The sequence below is a fragment of the Pseudochaenichthys georgianus genome, chromosome 4 (genome assembly GCF_902827115.2).
Source record: "Pseudochaenichthys georgianus chromosome 4, fPseGeo1.2, whole genome shotgun sequence".
Lineage (NCBI taxonomy): Eukaryota > Metazoa > Chordata > Actinopteri > Perciformes > Channichthyidae > Pseudochaenichthys > Pseudochaenichthys georgianus.
Window position 1 is genome coordinate 34,430,172 of NC_047506.1, and position 9,336 is coordinate 34,439,507.

Below are 9,336 nucleotides of genomic sequence, written 5' to 3' on the forward strand. Positions count from 1 at the left end.
ATATTAATGTAACATATATTAAATGTACATTTTCCCTCATGACAAAAACATTTAGCATTTTTTTAAACTTAATATGTTTTGTACTTTTATCTGATTCAACATCTGAGTGCAGAACACTTTGTTAATACACTTTGTTATTACTGCTTTTCTGATTTGGGAGAACAAACAATTGCAAAAATACATGAAAATATTTGACTTACATTTGTTGAAATTATAACTGAAATGTTGCTCCTGATAGTTGATTACATATATTACATTTTATTTAGCTGCTACTTATGTTAAAGGTCCCATGTCATGGCCATTTCTACTGATCATAATTCCATTGTTGAGGTCCACTAGAATAGATTTAAATTGTGCAATTTTCCAAACTCACATTGGGTTATCATACAGCATCTCTGTATAGTATGTGTATTCACTCTCTGTCCTAAACGGCTTGTAGGAACTCCTGCCAATCTCCAGCATACTTGGAATTCTACCGAGGCCGCGTCCTTGGTTTGGGGGAAATGTCGAGGCTGCATATGGGTAGACTTCGCGTCCTTAAAAATCCCAAAATGCTTTGCGCACGGACCAATTTCAAAAACCCTTGCGGAGAATTGCTGAACCGACGCAGCACACATTTAAATGTAAGTAGCCTAGTGGCGTAGAACATGCAGTAGCGGCGCCAGGGTATGGCTGGGGTAGGCTACAGCCATACCAATAAATGGCTTAGCCCCACCATGAAAAATTATGTTAAAGTAAGCTAAATAAAGTCCGCCAACTCGCGCGGAGTAAATTACACAGACATAAGACTGATTTCAGTAGCCACTTGTCTGGAAATACCGAAGACTAGAAACGGTTTTGAAAACTTTTGTCACGTAGTGATCGTCTTCTCAATAGAACATCTTTGATAATGTCTTCTGGCCAATCAGAATCACGATAACGGCGTGGTGTGTTTTTGCAGGAAGTCCCGACGGAGAATACTTTTGCGGTATACATCTCTATATACATCGATACAACATTACGTGTTGATAAAAATCAACACGTAATGAAATAAGACTCCACGGTTTGATGATTGATAGGTGTGTGTAATTCACACAGCCTCTTTCCTCTTCAGTGAGGAGCAGCAGGTTCAGCTTTCAGAACAAAGTAACAAAAAACTAAAATGGCATTCATTTTTTTAAATATGTCGTGTAGTAATAGATTTATTTATTTTTCTTCTCAAGCGAGTACCAGAATGTGTATTTTATAGGGCTGTCAAACGATTACAATTTTTAATCAGATTAATCACAGCTTAAAAATTAATTAATCATGATTAATCACCATTCGAACTATGTCCAAAATATGCCATTTCTTTATGTATATTGTTGTGGGAATGGAAAGATAAATGAAAGAAGGCGGATATATCAATTTAACATGTTTATTGTAACATTTTTCTGTGTGTCAAAATGAAAGAGATCACCTATCAATCATCAAACCGTGGGGTCTTAATTCATTACGTATTGATTTATATCAACGGGGAATACTTCAGGAAAGTCCTAGTGGACCACAGAGTGTGAACGTTGTGATCAGCTGTTTTAGCGCAGTTCTCCAGTGAAGGGAGGGAGTGTCCCTCCGCAGCCGGTTGGCGTAGTTTTGGCACAATTCCATTGTACAGACCGACGTTAACAGCAGCCCTTGTGCACACGGAGACCGACTCCGTCGTCCGGTGATCTAACCGCATTCTGGAAAAGCTTCACTAGTACGTCGGTACGCAAATGCGCTTTGTGACACAAGTGACGGTACGCATTTCAGATTACGCACATAACCTGCGTACCAGTTATGTGTTACCTGTACTACAGCAAAAGTATTCTCCGTCGGGACTTTCTGCAAGAACACCACGCCGTTATCTTGATTCTGATTGGCCAGAAGACATTATCAAAGATGTTCCATTGAGAAGACGATCACTACGTGACACAAGTTTTCAAAACCGTTTCTGGTCTTCGGTATTTACAGACAAGTGGCTACTGAAATCAATCTTACTAACTACTGTCTGTGCAATTCTCCGCGCGAGTTGGCAGACTTTATTTTGCTTACTTTAACATCATTTTTCATGGTGGGGCTAAGCCATTTCTTGGTATGGGTGTAGCCTACCCCAGCCATACCCTGGCGCTGCCACTGGTGGGATGTATGGGGCGGGCCATTCTGCACATGCGTTAAGTATTTTAATGCAATTAATTAAAAAAATTAATTACCGCCGTTAACGCGATAATTTTGACAGCGTTAGTATTTTATGTTAGTATTTCAAAAAATCCAGGTTGCCCTTTTTACTTTTACTACAAGACAAATTTGCCTTTTTATTTCATACAGTTCCATTTTGAATGAGACAGGGAAATAATCTAAACCTCACGCGTGGCGTTTCACTGTCAAGGGGGGCGATATAGCGTGTATGTAATTACATTGCAAATACTGACTTGAGCCCCACCACTGTATGGGTTAGCCCGACCACAGATTACCCAACAAAAATACTCTGGAGCCGCCACTGAGAACATGTGTTGGTAAATATGTTACTTTGTTACATTTGTTTGTTATCACCAAAAATGTGTTCAAATCAAATCAAGTTTTATTTATATAGCACATTTATAAACGATTTTTGGTCGAGCCAAAGTGCTGTACACAATAAAAATAGCCTACAGTAGAGACACTTTAGCTAATACAACAGCACATATTGTTCAGATTAATATCAGTATGAGAAAAACGACACCCTCTATCCTTTGTTCCGTGAAAGTAAAGCAAGTTCATAATTAGATAGACATCGTGAGGTATTTATTTTCGGTACAGTTTATGTTGAAACCGTTAGAGAGAATGGCACTGTTCCATTCTTCTTCGTTTTCCGAAGCCGTGGCTTGGAAGCATACTTGCTTCGTTTCTGAAGGAAGTGACTTGGAATTACGCGACCACCAAGCCAGCATCCTCGCGATTGAGAAACACCCAGAGTGTGTGTGTGTGAGGAGCTCCACGGATTGGTCGTGGGTCAATTTGGGTATGGGAACGTCACTGTACCCAGGAAGAAAAAGAGAAAATCTCCAACGATGCGTTCTGGGGCAGCATCGACAGGTATTTTCTGTGTTAGAGTTTTACTCGCTACAGGGTGTACTTTGAGGGTTTGTGACTGTGACCGTTTACATGCAGAAAAACCTTCAACATAAAACATGGGGACGGGTAATAACCGGAAAAGCATGACATGGGCCCTTTAACTACATGTATCAAACAGCTGCACTGAGGTTAATCCAGTTATATCTACCCAAACAGCTCCTGACTGTAACAGGTGCAGGCTCAGTGTAATCAGTCCCTCGCTCACAGGTGTGATTCTGTTCAGAGGCTTACCCAATCAGAGCAGGAGAAAAGTATGGACCCGCCTATCCTTCAAACCCTGAGTTGTTGGCATTTCCAGAAATGTATATCTCCCACAGTTTCCTGTTAGAATAAAAGTCCCCAAAAAGTACAACACCTGGCAACAAAAGAAAAAACATCGTACATTTGCACAGTAAAGTCAAAATGCCTGACTTCCTGTTGGCTTTAGGACATACCTCCAAGAGGTTTTTATATAGGTTTGAACATATAACACCTGCATACCATTTATATTTAATCTACGTGAATGAATACAGTGACAACACCCTTTAACACCTGTCTAATCCAAACATAGGCAAAGAGGTGGATCATCGCTGGAGCAGAGGCAGTCCAGGTGACGCAGCAGAAAAGACAGCTTACGGCTAGCGTCCTGCACCCACCTGTCAGTCAAAGCGGCCACGCCCTTAACAAATGTGTAACTCTTTTGTAGTGAACTGGTACATTAGCTTTTGATGCCCAAACCATTCTTTACAACAAGGCCTTATCATGTTTACTTCAGCTCTACATTTGTATTTGTGGGTTTAGGGAATGTACTCGCCATCGGAGCCAGCCTCAAGTGGCTTTCCGAGGAACTGCCTATTGTCGCTATTTCCTGGTTAGCTTAATTGTTCTGCACCATAGGATGCTGGGTACCACGTTGTTATAGTTAGTTAGTGAATAGTAAATAAAGGCCACAAGAACTACTGTTACTGTTACGTACCACTGCATCTCTGAATCTGCAAAGGGGAGTACTAAGTCCAGCCCTCAGATGAATGCAGTTGAGTGAAGAGAAGGTGTTTCCCTCTAAATTCAGAGAAAGTAGAGAGTCTTCAACCCTTCCCACCTCAGTGTTGGTACTGAACTGTTGGTTTGAGAGGTGGTGGGGGTGAAGGGATGAAGGAATGGAGGGAGCTGCATAGTAAAGGTGATGCGGGGGGGTTTAGTGGGGGGGTTCATGTGTTCAGATGGCAGGAGTCGACTCTGGGCTCCAAGCTGCCATAGACATCCCGTAGCTTCCAGCCCCTGATCTGGGAAAAGAACACTTGATGCCATCAAAGGGACGCAGATTGAATCCAGATGTGCCTCTCTCGTTCTTTCCATGTATTTAATGAAGGCACAGGGATAGAGTAGACTTTTTCATCATTAGTTTTCCCCCCAGATTCTCTTTTCCTGCCTACAAGTCCATTCCGGTGCCAGCTAGGGCAGAGAGAAAAAAAGAAAAAAAGGCCTCCCCATGTCTCAGACTCACAGTCTTTCCTCCAGGGCCCCTATTCTTTGTTCAGAGTCGATGTGAAAGTGGTCTGTTTGCTCCGGCTGCTACAAGTTTGTCTTTAGCGAATGGAAACGTCTAAACATATCTGAAAGGAAAATGCCATCCTGCAGAGCTGACGTTAGCAGGACGAGTCTGTGAAAAAAAGGCTGAAATGGGCTTTGGTGCTAAACATCTCCATCGGGATGAATACATTGGTGCATGGAGAACTAATCTGTCCTTCTGCGTTGAGTTCATTTGGCCAAATAGCAGATAGCGTTGTAGACTTCGTAACAAATAGCTGATAAATGTTTGCTACAAGCAGTCAAGCTTTATCCAATTAAAATAACTCTTTTCAAATTAGCAGGACAAGCATGTTTATTAATAAAGCACATGTAAAAAATGTGTTCTAAACAAAACAAATCTGAAAAACAAGCAGAATCAATTATTAAGAATCCATTATTGCATGATATGGACGTAGAAAGATTCAGAGGTTAACTGTAAAATGTAACAGAATTGTGAGCTGTCAAGATTTTATGATCATTTTAGTAATCGGGAACAACTTCTGAAGACTTCACATTTAGTGTATGCAGCCAAACATCCCAGAGTTGTCTCGGAGGAATTCAGTAACCCTGAGTATGAAAAGGGAAATATCTTTTTTGTTACTTGCAAACTAAATATTATTTTCATTGTTTGAGTCTTGCAAAACGTCTTCAACACTGCTGATGTCCTTCTTTCTTTTCGTTGCTCCGGTTATCATAAAACAGAGGGTTCAGAATGTGTTGTCAAACAGCATCATTTCAGTCTTTACACACACATACAGGATCTATAATGTATTTGTAATTTTTACTGATTCAACGCATAGTTAATTCATATCGTGACGAATGAAATGGGCCCATGTTCGATGACACCAACAGAATTGAACCATGTCACTTTGCGTCCTGGGAATTTTTGTCTGCAGCCAAACTTTGACGACCGCTTTTCTGTCATTTTCCTTCTCAACACAAAGTCGGAGTGTATTTAATCCCTAAATCTGAAGCAACACTTCATCCAAGTCTCCAAGTGTTTCATCACTGACACAGCCTCACTCAGACACACAGTACGAGTCTGACAGGCGGGCCCTGGGCTCACATTTCACTACGATAGAGTGTGTCACATAAATCTTCTGATACAGTATCAACATGGCCAGAAAAGTAGATGATCATAAATGAATGCAGAGCTTCATTAAATTGGTTTCCTGAGTTTCAAATGATCACACAGAGTCATGAAACTGCACACTTTAACTCATGTCAGGGCTGAGAGGCTGAACCGGGATAATGAGGGTCCGTACCAGGGGTTAGTCTGGTCCGGCTCGGGGACACCGTGGGTGGTAACTGAACGGTGAACCCACAAAAACCTGCTGACCCTCGGGGGCCGGCGTAAATCTTAATGAGGTGAATTCAGCAGGCAGGTGAATACACAGTGTCTTTATGCAGCGTGTAGGATTAGGGTTATTGCATTGAGTGAGTGAAATCCGGATGATTGAAAAAAGCAATTACTGGCCTACTGATGACATGTCACAAGGATGTGGGGGGTATTTGTCATGCATTACTCATGTTATAATATTCCAACAAGCATAAAATGAAAAGTTGATGTGTCAGCTATAAATGTTATATGTATAATGTGCAGCAATGTATTATACATAATAGGTGTTTTCTTATAGGGCTGGTTGGTGGTGGTCATAACGTTTAAATGCTATGATATAAAAAACATGTAGCAAGCAATAGATAATTCAAACTAAAAGCACAACAAATTTAACATTATATATAATATCTGACCATTTTTAAAGCCTATTTTTAAAAGCAATTCATCAATAGGAATGACTTCCTGCAGCAGTCAGACTCCGGCTCATGGTGGATCATCGCACACAACTGACTATAACAACTCTGTTGTGCAAAAACACTGTGTGCAATACATAATGTATAGTATTTATGTAATACTACTTTATTAATGCTTTTAGTACTCAATACCATTGTTGAGATGACTGTGCTATGTGCAATGTACACTTTTACACACTGTTAAGTTGTCACTGGCTGCTAACTGAGCTACCATTGCTTTGTATATGTTCACTTCATTTTTAAATACTGCTTTATGATGATATTATTTTTCGTTCCATGTCTTTTGGAACACATTTCGTTCCATGTGTTTTCTTTTTCTTTAAGGTGTGTTTTCCTCTTTATTTAATGTTACCCCTGTACTCTACTAAATATGTTTGCATGTTGTCTGTACTGGCTTCTGGCTGAAACGCTGTAGCCTAAATGTCCCCGCTGTGGGACCAATCAAGGATTTCTGATTATTGACCAATAGAATAATTGTTGCTAATCTCTCAAAATACCATAGCAAAAATATTCATAAACAGTAACATTTAACCTCACTATTTAACAAGTAACCCTTTACAAAAACATTGTAAATATATACAAATATATTGGTTTCATAGTTGTTTGTGTGACTTTTAAAGGAGCCGAAATAGAGTAAAGCACCATATAAAGTAGTTAAATTAAGTATGCAATAATTAAAATGCTGCTTACATGCTTTTAAACTCAGTGTTGATTCTCTTATATAACATTATGCTAATACTTCTCTTTAGGTTGTGTTTTAAATGCACTAGATTACTTTTACTTGTGTGTGTGGTTTAGGGTTGGGTGTGTGTACACTGTAGTAATAATTTGGATTTAAAAACTTCCCATACCAGACCTGTCAATCAAAGTGAAATAACATACCTTCATGGTGTTAATGTGCTTCCTTTCTCAGCTGGTCCTGCATCAGCTCAGTCCCTCAGTGCAGGTCTGGCCCCGGGCTGAGGAGGACGATGATGTTGAAGGTGATGAAGGTGAGGATGTCGCCACCCTGCCGCCGCCGCTGTCCACTGACCCCTGGTGCTGATTGGAGCAGCGCTTTGGCCCCTGTCCTGTTTTATTTCCCTAATTGGGAGTAAATGGCCTTCTTGTTGACTCTCCACATCCTGTGCGGGAGCACATGTTGCAGACACGCTCCCCTGGCTGCTGGCTGATTGCAGAGCTGCACCGGGACTCCTCTCAGCAGATCCCACTCACACACTCTGAGCTGATTAAAGATCCAGAGGCGCTGGAGCTGGGTCACATAACAATGCAGCAGAACAAATGTTAGCTGGCCGGTTTTGTTAAACACGCAGGAAGTACTTTTCACATCATATAAAGGATATTTGTATGTCTTTATAAGGATCCCCATTCGTACTATGAGCATTGGCTATTCTACCTCGATCCACACATAAACACAACACACCTGAACAAACAAAATAACTTATATCATGTAATTAACAATCATTGGCATTGCAAAAAAAAGATAATTCCTTTAACCATCCTGCGTTCACACATATTACATTTCCAGAATATAGGGTAATGAAAAATAAAAAAGTAATAATAACTGAAATAATAACACCAATGTAAATGTATGTTTAGATTTGCTGCCTAGTGGTGGAATATGACTAAGTTCCTTAAGGCCTAATCAAAGTAGGCACTTGGGTATTCGGGGGCCTCTTCTTCTTGAGTATTTCTTTTACGCTACTTAATACTTAAATATCCTCCCCTTTTAGAGGGAAACTATCACATTTGTAGTACGATTTGCAGATTTTACACACAGAACATGTGATTAGTTGTTTATGTTCATTAGATTGTTTTACTTTGAACTATAGGCCTATACAAAGTATATGAAAATATGAAGGACACAGGAATGAAAAAAAACGGGAAATGTCTAATGTGCATAATACATATGTTTACTTTTAATGTTTAAATGTACATTTTTGCTGATGTTGCACTGAGTATGCTTTGGATGCAGAACTATGTAATGGGTGTTTTTTATATATTGTATGCTATTGCTACTTTTACCTAAGTCTGCTATGTCACTTGGGTAATATTGGTAGGTATACTGTAGACTAGTTTTGTTAGTTATTTTTTTCTTTATTTACGATTGCTGTTGTAAATGTCTCTCCTCCATTATCTCTTATCACAGGCTACCTTAACCTACCCTGAATTATCTTTAATATATAGAAGAAATTCAGTATGTCTAAATCTATGTGGTAATGAAGCGGATTCCGATTCACATTTTCAACGAAAAAAAGGTAAAGGTAAAGGTTCTTAATTTAATTCCACTTAGTGCCTTGTTAAATTAGATGTTATAATTGCAAAAATAATTGACGAATGTGTTGTATCAATAAATCCCCCAAATTAAGGTAAAAACCCGTAAAATAATTGATATTTTACCTGCGCTTAAAACAACCTTTATCTATTCCCGCGCATCCAATTAGGCTGACGGATCACGTGCTCCTCTGGCCTGACAGAAATACAACCACATTATGCCAGAGATCAATGCATATGGGATCGAGCTGAAATAAACCAGAAAACGTTTTTTAGTTGAAAAAACTGCTTTGTTTTATGATATGATCTGCAAATGAACTCCAGCTGTCAGATAAATGTGGTGTAGCCTATAGCAAAAAATATATAAATACTACACCGCCAGTAATTGCGTTTAATTGTGAGTAAACGTAGCCCTACTTATACGAGCTATCTGTGTCCCCTCTTTATATTTTACGACACGTTTTGTTCTGCTGTTGTTTCCATTGTTGCAGGCGGCTCGCGCTGCCCTGCTGAAACTGTAAACGGTCTGTGGCGTCCCGACATGAAACAGCCAATCTGCTCCTGATTAAAACAACACGGAGGGTTTACACA